The sequence below is a fragment of the Mesoplodon mirus genome (assembly GCF_964341445.2).
Source record: "Mesoplodon mirus genome assembly, chromosome: 2".
Lineage (NCBI taxonomy): Eukaryota > Metazoa > Chordata > Mammalia > Artiodactyla > Ziphiidae > Mesoplodon > Mesoplodon mirus.
The window spans coordinates 178,964,962-178,978,752 of NC_138977.1; the positions used below are offsets into that span (position 1 = coordinate 178,964,962).

The 13,791-nt window shown below is 39.8% G+C and overlaps 1 protein-coding gene across 2 annotated transcripts in view; it reads right to left on the bottom strand.

Annotated features, from left to right (window-relative positions):
- WAPL (WAPL cohesin release factor) overlaps positions 1-13,791 on the bottom strand; it is an 84,487-nt gene that overhangs the window by 54,559 nt on the left and 16,137 nt on the right. The window lies entirely within an intron of this gene.

Genomic DNA, 13,791 nt, shown 5'->3' on the forward strand with positions numbered 1-13,791 from the left:
AAGTCATTTACAAATCTCAATTAACAAACCATCAAATAAAAGCAAAGGGATGCTTTACATGAATTCACTGTACAATTTTTAATGCTACCCAATGGGTGTAAATGTAATTTATATTTACTTACCTCTACAAGGCAACTAATTTATAGGTATACCTGTTTTATTCTTGGATATTTCCCAGCCAAAGGCAAGGAACTATAGTGTTCATAATCTCAGAAGTACCAAATCAGTAAGTATACAATACTGAAAAGTTAAGAATTAAAAGCTGACTCTGACATCTGATACTTTCTTAAAGGGGCAGAAGCAAAGCCAAGTTTAAAACCAAACCTGAAGAAATGATACCAGTGCTCTTATAACAAGTGGAAAGAGCACTAGTAGCTGAATTTGGAGACTTGTGTTGCTCTAACCAACTAGCCCTATAGAGCTCAGGCAAGACCCTTAACTTTGGACGTTTTCCTGAGGGCTTCAATTTCCTTCTGTGCTCAAAAGGGAAGCCACTGACCCATACTACTTTCCAGCATTATTAAAGGAATTATTTGCTAAGAAATGCCTATGGGAATGCTTTGTATGCCTAGCTACACAGACGTCTATGAGATGTCGCTAAATGTTATACCACACCACTTTTATAGTTACATAGCATTCTACTGTCTTAATGTCACAAGTTATTTAAGCTGTTTCTAATTGTTTTATGTAATAAACATCCTTCTGACTTAAAAAAAAAAGGTTATGTCACAGTAAACTTTATTATCCATGTTTTTAAAAATTACGACTTCAAGTTTTACTTACCACTCCCATTTCCCCTAAAGTCAGAGAATATGTGTTGTGTTTTTAACAGTTACTATTCTCATGAGCTGCCTTTCATATGTAAATCTAACTCTGTTGTGAGTATACCTTATAAATTTAAGTGCAAAGAGTAATAAAAAGCCTTAGAGAAAGAAGTATTGTCACTAAAAGTTATGTCATTAGTAAATACAACTTATTCATGTATTCAATTATATAGCATAAACAATCCTACAGATGAGTTATTAAAGTATATTATATAACTTTTAAACTTCAGAAATACACTGCACAGATAAAAACTAATTTAATCAACAAAGAGTTCTGCACAAGAAAAGCGATCTAAGTTTTCCACAACAGTATTCTGATAAATAAAATAAATGCTTTCTATAGTCCTTCATCATTGAGGTCTTCAAGAAATATTCTTAACTATACCTTCAGAAGAGAAAGAAAGGCTATCTTGTCCTAAAATTCAAAATAGCAATTACTTTCAACTGCCCTCCTTCCCTTGCTCAAACATCCCAGCTTCCTTATCAGATAAACTCACTTTATATCTCAAAACATCAAGGGTGGGGAGGGGAAATAAAAATGAGTTGTTTCCTTTTTCTTTTAAAATGGCTTTTATTGAGACACTTTTAGGGCTTCTGCAACATTTCTACTTGGAAATCTTTATTTCCAGTTCTTAGGTGGCTAAACTCTTTTCTGTATGCCAACAAGGCTCACTCACACCACCTTAGCAAGGAAGTATACTCATCTATCTTTGCTGAAGTGTCCAACCTGGTACGCCCCCCGCACCTTTTCTTTTTTTTAAACAGAGAAGATAAATATCAGTATTTACTCTGTTTTAATCTAAACCAGCTATATAAACAGAAATGTATTTCTAGCAAAGATAACCGTTTAGGAGTTAAACGGATGAGTGCCAGCTCTGCCACTTAGTGGCTAAAATGACCTTAGGCAAGTCACCTTAACTTGGGACAGGGACTTCTCTGGTGGTCCAGTGGTTAAGAATCCGCCTTCCAATGCAGGGGATTCGGGTTCAATCCCTGGTCAGGGAACTAGGATCCCACATGCTGCGGGGCAACTAAGCCTGCACACCGCAACTACTGAGCACGCAGGCCAAAACTAGAGAGCCCACGCACCACAACTACAGAGCCCATGCACTCTGGAGCCCATGCACCACAACAAGGAGCCCACAGGCCAGAACGGAGGATCCCACGAGCCGCAACTAAGACCTGACGCAGCCAAAAATAAAATAAAATAAACATTAAAAAAAAAAAGAAGTTGGGACAGTTTCTTCATCTGAAAAAATGAACTAATAAAATCTGTCTCAAGGGCAAGCTGAACAGATAAAAGAAGATAATGTATCTAAGGATATATGCAGGTTACAGAACATCACACAAATGCAAATTATCATAGCTGTTACAACTCTGCCGCAATATAAAATATATTTTTAATAATCTTTTAGTGAGACATTTCTTAGTGGAATTTAACCTGTATGTTCATCAATATTCCCTTAGGTCCTGTGTCCATCAGCTTCAAGCAAGGAATCCAAAACTACATTCTAAGGCCTACTGTTCTTCCTCAGCCTAAAGGGTGAAGATTGGATAAGTAGAAAGTTTTCAGCAGAAGACTTAGCCTAGCGTCATCTGCAAAGATACTTAATAAATGCTTTTTAATCTCACTAGATTTTAGTATCACTGGATACTCTCTTGTATATTCGGTATTACACAAGGGAGGGAATTTAGCATAATAAAGGCTATGTGGAATTTGAGAAACATGGTATTGAACCACACAGCTAAGACAATAACTAGATGTGTAAAAATTTGGCAAGTCGAATTTCCTCTCTAAGCCTCATTCTGCTTATCTAAAAAACAGTAAGCAACCTCACATTAAAGATTAATTAAATGCCTATTATTCCCTTAAGATTCTTAATTTTGAAAGGAAATAGATGATTCCTTTAAAAATAAAAACACATCAGTACTTGCAATAACATAAGTATATATGGTTTTATACAGGAAAATAATCAGGTGGGATAATTTAAGGCTTCCATGCGTAAAGTGAACTCTGAAGTATTTAAAAAGTGGGAAGGGAGGTTTGATCAGAGATTTATGAATGATTTCATGGGTTCTGCAAATCTTGTGACACTGTGTGAAAAAAATGCCTGTGCACACATTTTTCAGGGAGAGTATCTATAATTTTAGCAGGTTTCCAAACACTCCAAAATACATTTTTTAATTGGTAAATGACAAGAGAAGGAGCAAAATATCTGTGGGAAATCAGTGTATGTTAATTGAAGAATTTCAAATCTCTATGGGAAGGATTATTCAATAATATGTACTGGAACATCTTTTATCTTTAACCATAAAGCAAAAGAAATTTCATCAAAATTAAATGTCCATTAGAAAATCACTATTTAGGGAATTCCCTAGAAGTCCAGTGGTTAAGACTACACACTTCCACTGCAGGGGACACAGGTTCAATCCCTGGTCAGGGAACTAAGATCCCGCATGCTTCAGCGCAGCCAAAAAAAAAAAAGAAAGAAAAAAAAGAAAGGATTAAAACACACACACAGGGCTTCCCTGGTGGCGCAGTGGTTGAGAGTCCGCCTGCCGATGCAGGGGACACGGGTTCGTGCCCCGGTCCAGGAGGATCCCACATGCCGCAGAGCGGCTGGGCCCGTGAGCCATGGCTGCTGAGCCTGCACTCTGCAATGGGAGAGGCCACAGCAGTGAGAGGCCCGCGTACCGCAAAAAAAAAACAAAAAACAAAACACACACACACACACACCAAAAAACGCTATTTAAGAGAACTACCATACCAGAAAGAGAGAGAAAGAGAGTGAGTGAGAGTGAGTGAGGGAGTGAGTGAGGGAGTGTGTGTGTGTGTTTGTGTGTGTGTGGGGGGGTGGTGGCCAGGGCAGGGTGGGGGGTTGATTACAACTATGTAAAGAAGGCCCCAACTCAATAAGACACCCAATAAAAATTTAAAATAGAAAAATGATCAAGAGACTTGACCAGTCACTTGATAAAAAAGGATATTCAATAAACATATAAAATATAAATATATTAAAAGGCACTGACATTCATTGGTTATTAGGAAGAAGCAACTGAAACCATAATGAGATGCTACTAAACAACCAACGAAAGAGTTAAAATTCACAATGCCAAGTACTGCGGAGGAGGTAAAGCAACTTCAACTGCTCAGAATGGAAATGGGAACAACCACTCTGGCATTACCTACAAAAGCTAAAAAACGTAACAGTTATCCTATGACCCAGAAATTCCACTTCAAAGTACTTACCTAAAAGAAATGTATGCATACGTGCACTAAACGACTTATTAAACTTAACCATATGAAACTTCCACTTTTAAAATAATCAAGTATTAGAAATTCCACGTGGTTCAACATAAGGGAAGTACACTTATGACGTCATTCCAAAACAAAGAAATATAAATATCCATTAACAGTACAATCAATAGTGGTCTGTTAATACAAAGAAATACTGCAGAGCAATAAAAATAAATAAAACTACATATCTGTAGGAGTATATCTTAGTACAATCACTACAGAGAGCAATTTGGTAATACTTTTTAAAATTAAAAATGTACATATGAAAGAAACAGACTAACCCTGAAGCAAGCTGTTTTATTTACTCTACAAATAACTCTCCATGAGTATGAATAACATAAGCAACAAGGAAACTCACTACAACATTGTTTCCTGATTTCTGCTTTCATAAACAATACAAATACCTATCAATAAAGAACTAACTAAATTATCATGCAACCACATGTCTGAATACTATATAGCTGTTAAAAAGAATGAGGCAGGTCTACAGATACGGCCGCCCTTAGGGAAAGGGATGACAGAAGGATAAAGGGAAAGTCTTCCATACCTCTTGAATTTTATATTGTCTATAAATAGTCTATTCAAAAGCCTTAAAAGTAAAAATTAACCAAAAAAACAAAAACAAAAAGTAAAAATTAACAAAGGTACATATTAAGTACCTTAAACTGTAACAGTGATCCTACAGTTATCTTTTTTTTGGAGTGCTGAGCTGTTAAAGAACTATATTTATGGGCTTCCCTGGTGGCGCAGTGGTTGAGAGTCCGCCTGCCGATGCAGGGGACACGGATTCGTGCCCCGGTCCGAGAAGATCCCACATGCCGCGGAGCGGCTGGGCCCATGAGCCATGGCTGCTGAGCCTGCGCGTCCGGAGCTTGTGCTCCACAATGGGAGAGGCCACAACAGTGAGAGGCCCGTGTACCACCAAAAAAAAAAAAAAAAAAAAAAAAAAATTATATTTATGTATGAAATAGTGTCTGGAATTTGCTTCAAAATAATCCACTGTTGAAAGGGAGTAGGTGGTAATAAAAATGAAATAAGACTGACTATGAATTGATGTTTATTGAAGCTGGATACACACACACACACGTATATAACTGTATGCTAGTCTGTATATACAAACAGCATATATACTACCTTCACCCTTCTTAGAAGAAAGTGAAGATATTTCCTTTCACTTTTCACTAAACCCATCATTATATAGATAAAGAAAAGTCAGCCCAGAGAGGCCAATGATGACAAAGGCTGCCAATTAAACCAATGACCAAGAGATCTCATAAAAAGAACCATATCAAATTCTAATACATATTACACTACCTCTAGTGGTGGCTGCTGAAAACTGAAATACTAAAGCAGATAAACCATCTAAACCCACATTAATATAAGAGGTCTAGATGAGATGAAGAGGTTAAAATCTAATGGGTTGGGCAAACTGCAATGAGTATCATCTGATGTGCTAAATACTAAATTTAAACAAAAACCTTTGACTTCTAAGGCGACTGTACAGATGATAGAGAAGTGGCTTTGGAGACCATGACCCATGAAATACAGGTGAGGTACGGAGAAAAGTTTAATTTGTGTGTGTGTGGTGGGGGGGGATGTGCCACCATTACATGGCAAGCTGCCTCTAATCTGAGTGGCTGTCATGCAAAGAGAGAACAAACTTATTCAATGTGTAGAAATCATTCAAATTCATAGAAACTAAAAGGACTGATGAGCATTAAAGGTCAATTAGAGGGACTTCCCTGGTGGTCCAGTGGTTAAGACTCTGCGCTCCCAATGCAGGAGGACCGGGTTCAATCCTTGGTCAGGGAACTAGATCCCGCATGCCTCAACTAAGAGCCCACAGGCCGCAACTAAAAGATCCTGCATGCCGCAACTAAAAGATCCTGCATGCTGCAACTAAAGATCCCACACGCTGTAATGTAGATCCTGTGTGCCACAACTAAGACCCGGTGCAGCTAAATAAATAAATAAAAATAAATAAAAATAAATAAATAAATAAATATTTTCTTTAACAAATCAACTTGACCTGTCCAATGAAGGGGATGCCTAGGGAGGAGAGTGTACTCCCTTGTCATAAAAGAAGTATTTGATAAAATGGGACTTCATCAAAACCAGTAACTTCTGCTCTGCAAAAAAACACTGTTAAGACAATGCAAAGACAAGCCACAGAGTCAGAGAAAATGTCTGCAATAAATATGTCTGACACAATACTTGTACCCAGAATAAAGAACTCTCAAAATTCAGTGAGAAAATAAACAACCCAATTAAAACTGAGCAAAAAAATGTGAGCAGACGTCACCAAAGAAACTATACTGTTACCAAATAAGTACATGAAAAATGATCATCAGTCATGAAGGAAACGCAAAAGGCTGATTTCCTTAATATACTAAGAATTCAGGGCTTCCCTGGTGGCGCAGTGATTAAGAATCCACCTGCCAGTGCAGGGGACAAGGGTTCGAGCCCTGGTCCGGGAAGATCCCACATGCTGCAGGGTAGCTAATCCCATGCACCACAACTACTGAGCCTTCGCTCTAGAGCCCGCGAGCCACAACTACTGAGCCTGCGTGCCACAACTACTGAAGCCTGCATGCCACAACTACTGAAGCCCGCATGCCTAGAGCCTGTGCTCCGCAACAAGAGAAGTCACCGCAATGAGAAGCCCACGCACCACAATGAAGAGTAGCCCCCTCTCGCCGCAACTAGAGAAAGCCCGGGCGCAGCAATGATGACCCAGCGCAGAGAAAAATAAACTAATTAATTTAAAAGATTTCTATGAAAAAAATATATATACTAAGAATTCTTACACATCGATAAGTCTAATGAACGTCCCAGCAAAAAAAGCAGGTAGAGACACATAAAAGCAATCAATAGAAAAAGAAATAGAATGAATTAATAACTTATGAAAAGACACTCAATTTCATTCACAATTAAAAATCAGAGTACACAATGTTATATAATAATTATACTTCAATAAAGCTGGAAAAAGAAAGTAAAACAATTGAACTATATACTTACTAAGCCCTCAATATGTGCCCAGTACTGTCCTAAATACTTTCCATCTATTAATTCATTTACTCTCTTAGCAACCATCTGATGTAGGTACTATTACAAATTCACAAGCCTTTATCCACAATTCTACCATCTAAAAAGCTCTGAGACTTCCGGGTAAGATGGCGGAAGAGTAAGACGCGGAGATCACCTTCCTCCCCACGGATACACCAGAAATACAGCTACACGTGGAACAACTCCTACAGAACACCTACTGAACGCTGGCAGAAGACCCCAGACCTCCCAAAAGGCAAGAAACTCCCCACATACCTGGGTAGGGCAAAGCGGAGAGATCCGCACACAGAGGATCGGTGCCGAGCGGCACTCACCAGCCCGAAAGGCTTGTCTGCTCGCCCGCTGGGGCGCGCAGCGCTGGAAGCGGAGGCTCGGGCTTCGGTCAGAGCGCAGGGAGAGGACTGGGGCTGGCGGCGAGAACTCAGCCTGAAGGGGGCTAATGTGCCACAGCTAGCCGGGAGGGAGTCCGGGAAAACTCTGGAGCTGCCGAAGAGGCAAGAGACTTTTTCTTCCCTCTTGGTTTCCTGGTGCGCTAGGAGAGGGGATTAAGAGCGCTGCTTAAAGGGGCTCCACGGACGGGCGCGAGTCGCGACTGAAAGCGCGGAGCCCAGTGACAGGCGTGGGACGCTGGGGCTGCTGCTGCCGCCGCCAAGAAGCCTGTGTGCGAGCGCAGGTCACTGCCCACACCGCCCTTCCGGGAGCCTGTGCAGCCCGCCACTGCCGGGGTCCCGGGATCCAGGGGCGGCTTCCCTGGGAGAACGCACGGCGCGCCTCGGACTGGTGCAACGTCACGCCGACCTCTGCCGCTGCAGGCTTGCCCCGCACTCCGTGCCCCTCCCTCCCTCCCGGCCTGAGTGAGCCAGAGTCCCCGAAGAGGCTGCTCCTTTAACCCTGTCCTATCTGAGCGAAGAACAGACGCCCTCCGGCGACCTACACGCAGAGGCGGGGCCAAATCCAAAGCTGAGACCCAGGAGCTGTGAGAACAAAGAAGAGAAAGGGAAACCTCTCCCAGCAGCCTCAGAAGCAGCGGATTAAAGCTCCACAATCAACTTGATGTACCCTGCATCTGCGGAATACATGAATAGACAACACATCATCCCAAATTGAGGAGCCCGGAGTCAGTGCTGTGCCTCTGAGGTGGGAGAACCAACTTCAGGACACTGGGCCACAAGAGACCTCCCAGCTCCACATAATATCAAACGGCGAAAATCTTCCAGAGATCTCCATCTCAACACCAGCACCCAGCTTCACTCAACGACCAGCAGGCTACAGTGCTGGACACCCTGAGCCAAACAACTAGCAAGACAGGAACACAACGCCACCCATTAGCAGAGAGGTGGCCTAAAATCATAAAAAGTCCACAGACACCCCAAAACACACCACCAGACGTGGACCTGCCCACCAGAAAGACAAGATCCAGCCTCATCCACCAGAACACAGGCACTAGTCCCCTCCACCAGGAAGCCTACACAACCCACTAAACCAACCTTAGCCACTGGGGACAGACACCAAAAACAACAGGAACTACGAACCTGCAGCCTGCAAAAAAGAGACCCCAAACACAGTAACATAAGCAAAATGAGAAGACAGAAAAACACACAGCAGGAGAAGGAGCAAGATAAAAACCCACCAGACCTAACAAATGAAGAGGTAATAGGCAGTCTACCTGAAAAAGAATTCAGAATAATGATGGTAAAGATGATCCAAGATTCTATTTCCCAGATCCAAAATCTTGGAAATAGAATAGACAAAATGCAAGAAACAGTTAACAAGGACCTAGAAGAACTAAAGATGAATCAAGCATCGATTAAAAATACAATACATGAAATAAAAAATACTCTAGATGGGATCAATAGCAGAATAACTGAGGCAGAAGAACGGATAAGTGAGGTGGAAGATAAAATAGTGGAAATAACTGCTGCAGAGCAAAATAAAGAAAAAAGAATGAAAAGAACAGAGGACAGTCTCAGAGACCTCTGGGACAACATTAAACGCACCAACATTCGAATTATAGGGGTTCCAGAAGAAGAAGAGAAAAAGAAAGGGACTGAGAAAATATTTGAAGAGATTATAGTTGAAAACTTCCCCAATATGGGAAAGGAAATAGTTAATCAAGTCCAGGAGGCACAGAGAGTCCCATACAGAATAAATCCAAGGAGAAATACGCCAAGACACATATTAATCAAACTGTCAAAAATTAAACACAAAGAAATCATATTAAAAGCAGCAAGGCAAAAACAACAAATAACACACAAGGGAATCCCCATCAGGATAACAGCTGATCTCTCAGCAGAAACTCTACAAGCCAGAAGGGAGTGGCAGGACATACTTAAAGTGATGAAGGAGAAAAACCTGCAACCAAGATTACTCTACCCAGCAAGGATCTCATTCAGATTTGATGGAGAAATTAAAACGTTTACAGACAAGCAAAAGCTGAGAGAGTTCAGCACCACCAAACCAGCTTTACAACAAATGCTAAAGGAACTTATCTAGGCAAGAAACACAACAGAAGTAAAAGACCTACAATAATGAACCCAAAACAATTAAGAAAATGGTAATAGGAACATACATATCGATAATTACCTTAAATGTAAATGGACTAAATGCTCCCACCAAAAGACACAGAGTGGCTGAATGGATACAAAAACAAGACCCATCTATATGCTGTCTACAAGAGACCCACTTCAGACCTAGAGACACATCCAGACTGAAAGTAAGGGGATGGAAAAAGATATTCCATGCAAATGGAAACCAAAAGAAAGCTGGAGTAGCAATTCTCATATCAGACAAAATAGACTTTAAAATAAGGACTACTAGAAGAGACAAAGAAGGACACTACATAATGATCAAGGGATCGATCCAAGAAGAAGATATAACAATTGTAAATATTTATGCACCCAACATGGGAGCACCTCAATACATAAGGCAAATACTAACAGCCATAAAAGGAGAAATCGACAGTAACACAATCATAGTAGGGGACTTTAACACCCCACTTTCACCAATGGACAGATCATCCAAAATGAAAATAAATAAGGAAACACAAGCTTTAAATGATACATTAAACAAGATGGACTTAATTGATATTTATAGGACATTCCATCCAAAAACAACAGAATACACATTTTTCTCAAGTGCTCATGGAACATTCTCCAGGATAGATCATATCTTGGGTCACAAATCAAGCCTTGGTAAATTTAAGAAAATTGAAATTGTATCAAGTATCTTTTCCGACCACAATGCTATGAGACTAGATATCAATTACAGGAAAAGAGCTGTAAAAAATACAAACACATGGAGGCTAAACAATACACTACTTAATAACGAAGTGATCACTGAAGAAATCAAAGAGGAAATTAAAAAATACCTAGAAACAAATGACAATGGAGACACGACGACCCAAAACCTATGGGATGCAGCAAAAGCAGTTCTAAGAGGGAAGTTTATAGCAATACAATCCCACCTTAAGAATCAGGAAACATCTCGAATAAACAACCTAACCTTGCACCTAAAGCAATTAGAGAAAGAAGAACAAAAACATCCCAAAGTTAGCAGAAGGAAAGAAATCATAAAAATCAGATCAGAAATAAATGAAAAAGAAATGAAGGAAACGATAGCAAAGATCAATAAAACTAAAAGCTGGTTCTTTGAGAAGATAAACAAAATTGATAAACCATTAGCCAGACTCATCAAGAAAAAAAGGGAGAAGACTCAAATCAATAGAATTAGAAATAAAAAAGGAGAAGTAACAACTGACACTACAGAAATACAAAAGATCATGAGAGATTACTATAAGCAACTCTATGCCAATAAAATGGACAACCTGGAAGAAATGGACAAATTCTTAGAAATGCACAACCTGCCAAGACTGAATCAGGAAGAAATAGAAAATATGAACAGACCAATCACAAGCACTGAAATTGAAACTGTGATAAAAAATCTTCCAACAAACAAAAGCCCAGGACCAGATGGCTTCACAGGCGAATTCTATCAAGCATTTAGAGAAGAGCTAACACCTATCCTTCTGAAACTCTTCCAAAATATAGCAGAGGGAGGAACACTCCCAAACTCATTCTACGAGGCCACCATCACCTTGATACCAAAACCAGGCAAGGATGTCACAAAGAAAGAAAACTACAGGCCAATATCACTGATGAACATAGATGCAAAAATCCTCAACAAAATACTAGCAAACAGAATCCAACAGCACATTAAAAGGATCATACACCATGATCAAGTGGGGTTTATTCCAGGAATGCAAGGATTCTTCAATATACGCAAATCAATCAACGTGATACACCATATTAACAAATTGAAGGAGAAAAACCATATGATCATCTCAATAGATGCAGAGAAAGCTTTCGACAAAATTCAACACCCATTTATGATAAAAATCCCGGAAGAAAGTAGGCATAGAGGGAACTTTCCTCAACATAATAAAGGCCATATATGACAAACCCACAGCCAGCATCGTCCTCAATGGTGAAAAACTGAAACCATTTCCACTAAGATCAGGAACAAGACAAGGTTGCCCACTTTCACCACTCTTATTCAACCTAGTTTTGGAAGTTTTAGCCACAGCAATCAGAGAAGAAAAGGAAATAAAAGGAATCCAAATTGGAAAAGAAGAAGTAAAGCTGTCACTGTTTGCAGATGACATGATACTATACATAGAGAATCCTAAAGATGCTACCAGAAAACTACTAGACTTAATCAATGAATTTGGTAAAGTTGCAGGATACAAAATTAATGCACAGAAATCTCTGGCATTCCTATATACTGATGATGAAAAATCTGAAAGTGAAATCAAGGAAACACTCCCATTTACCATTGCAACAAAAAGAATAAAATATCTAGGAATAAACCTACCTAAGGAGACAAAAGACCTGTATGCAGAAAATTATAAGACACTGATGAAAGAAATTAAAGATGATACAAATAGATGGAGAGATGTACCATGTTCTTGGATTGGAAGAATCAACATTGTGAAAATGACTCTACTACCCAAAGCAATCTACAGGTTCAATGCAATCCCTATCAAACTACCACTGGCATTTTTCACAGAACTAGAACAAAAAATTTCACAATTTGTATGGAAACACAAAAGACCCCGAATAGCCAAAGCAATCTTGAGAACGAAAAACGGAGCTGGAGGAATCAGGCTCCCTGACTTCAGACTATACTACAAAGCTACAGTAATCAAGACAGTATGGTACTGGCACAAAAACAGAAAGATAGATCAATGGAACAGGATAGAAAGCCCAGAGTTAAACCCACGGACATATGGTCACCTTATCTTTGATAAAGGAGGCAGGAATGTACAGTGGAGAAAGGACAGTCTCTTCAATAAGTGGTGCTGGGAAAACTGGATAGGGACATGTAAAAGTATGAGATTAGATCACTCCCTAACACCATACACAAAAATAAGCTCAAAATGGATTAAAGACCTAAATGTAAGGCCAGACACTATCAAACTCTTAGAGGAAAACATAGGCAGAACACTCTATGACATAAATCACAGCAAGATCCTTTTTGACCCACCTCCTAGAGAAATGGAAATAAAGACAAAAATAAACACATGGGACCTAATGAAACTTAAAAGCTTTTGCACAGCAAAGGAAACCATAAACAAGACCAAAAGACAACCCTCAGAATGGGAGAAAATATTTGCCAATGAAGCAACTGACAAAGGATTAATCTCCAAAATTTATAAGCAGCTCATGCAGCTCAATAACAAAAAAACAAACAACCCAATCCAAAAATGGGCAGAAGACCTAAATAGACATTTCTCCACAGAAGATATACAGACTGCCAACAAACACATGAAAGGATGCTCAACATCTTTACTCATTAGAGAAATGCAAATCAAAACTACAATGAGATATCATCTCACACCAGTCAGAATGGCCATCATCAAAAAATCTACAAACAATAAATGCTGGAGAGGGTGTGGAAAAAAGGGAACACTCTTGCACTGCTGGTGGGAATGTGAATTGGTACAGCCGCTATGGAGAACGGTATGGAGGTTCCTTAAAAAACTACAAATAGAACTACCATATGACCCAGCAATCCCACTACTGGGCATATACCCTGAGAAAACCATAATTCAAAAAGAGACATGTACCAAAATGTTCATAGCAGCCCTATTTACAATAGCCCGGAGATGGAAACAACCTAAGTGTCCATCATCGGATGAATGGATAAAGAAGATGTGGCACATATATACAATGGAATATTACTCAGCCATAAAAAGAAACGAAACTGAGCTATTTGTAATGAGGTGGATAGACCTAGAGTCTGTCATACAGAGTGAAGTAAGTCAGAAAGAGAAAGACAAATACTGTATGCTAACACATATATATGGAATTTAAGAAAAAAAAAATGTCATGAAGAACATAGGGGTAAGACAGGAATAAAGACACAGACCTACTAGAGAATGGACTTGAGGATATGGGGAGGGGGAAGGGTAAGCTGTGACAAAGTGAAAGAGCGGCATGGACATATATACACTACCAAACGTGAGGTAGATAGCTAGTGGGAAGCAGCCGCATAGCACAGGGAGATCAGCTCGGTACTTTGTGACCGCCTGGAGGGGTGGGATAG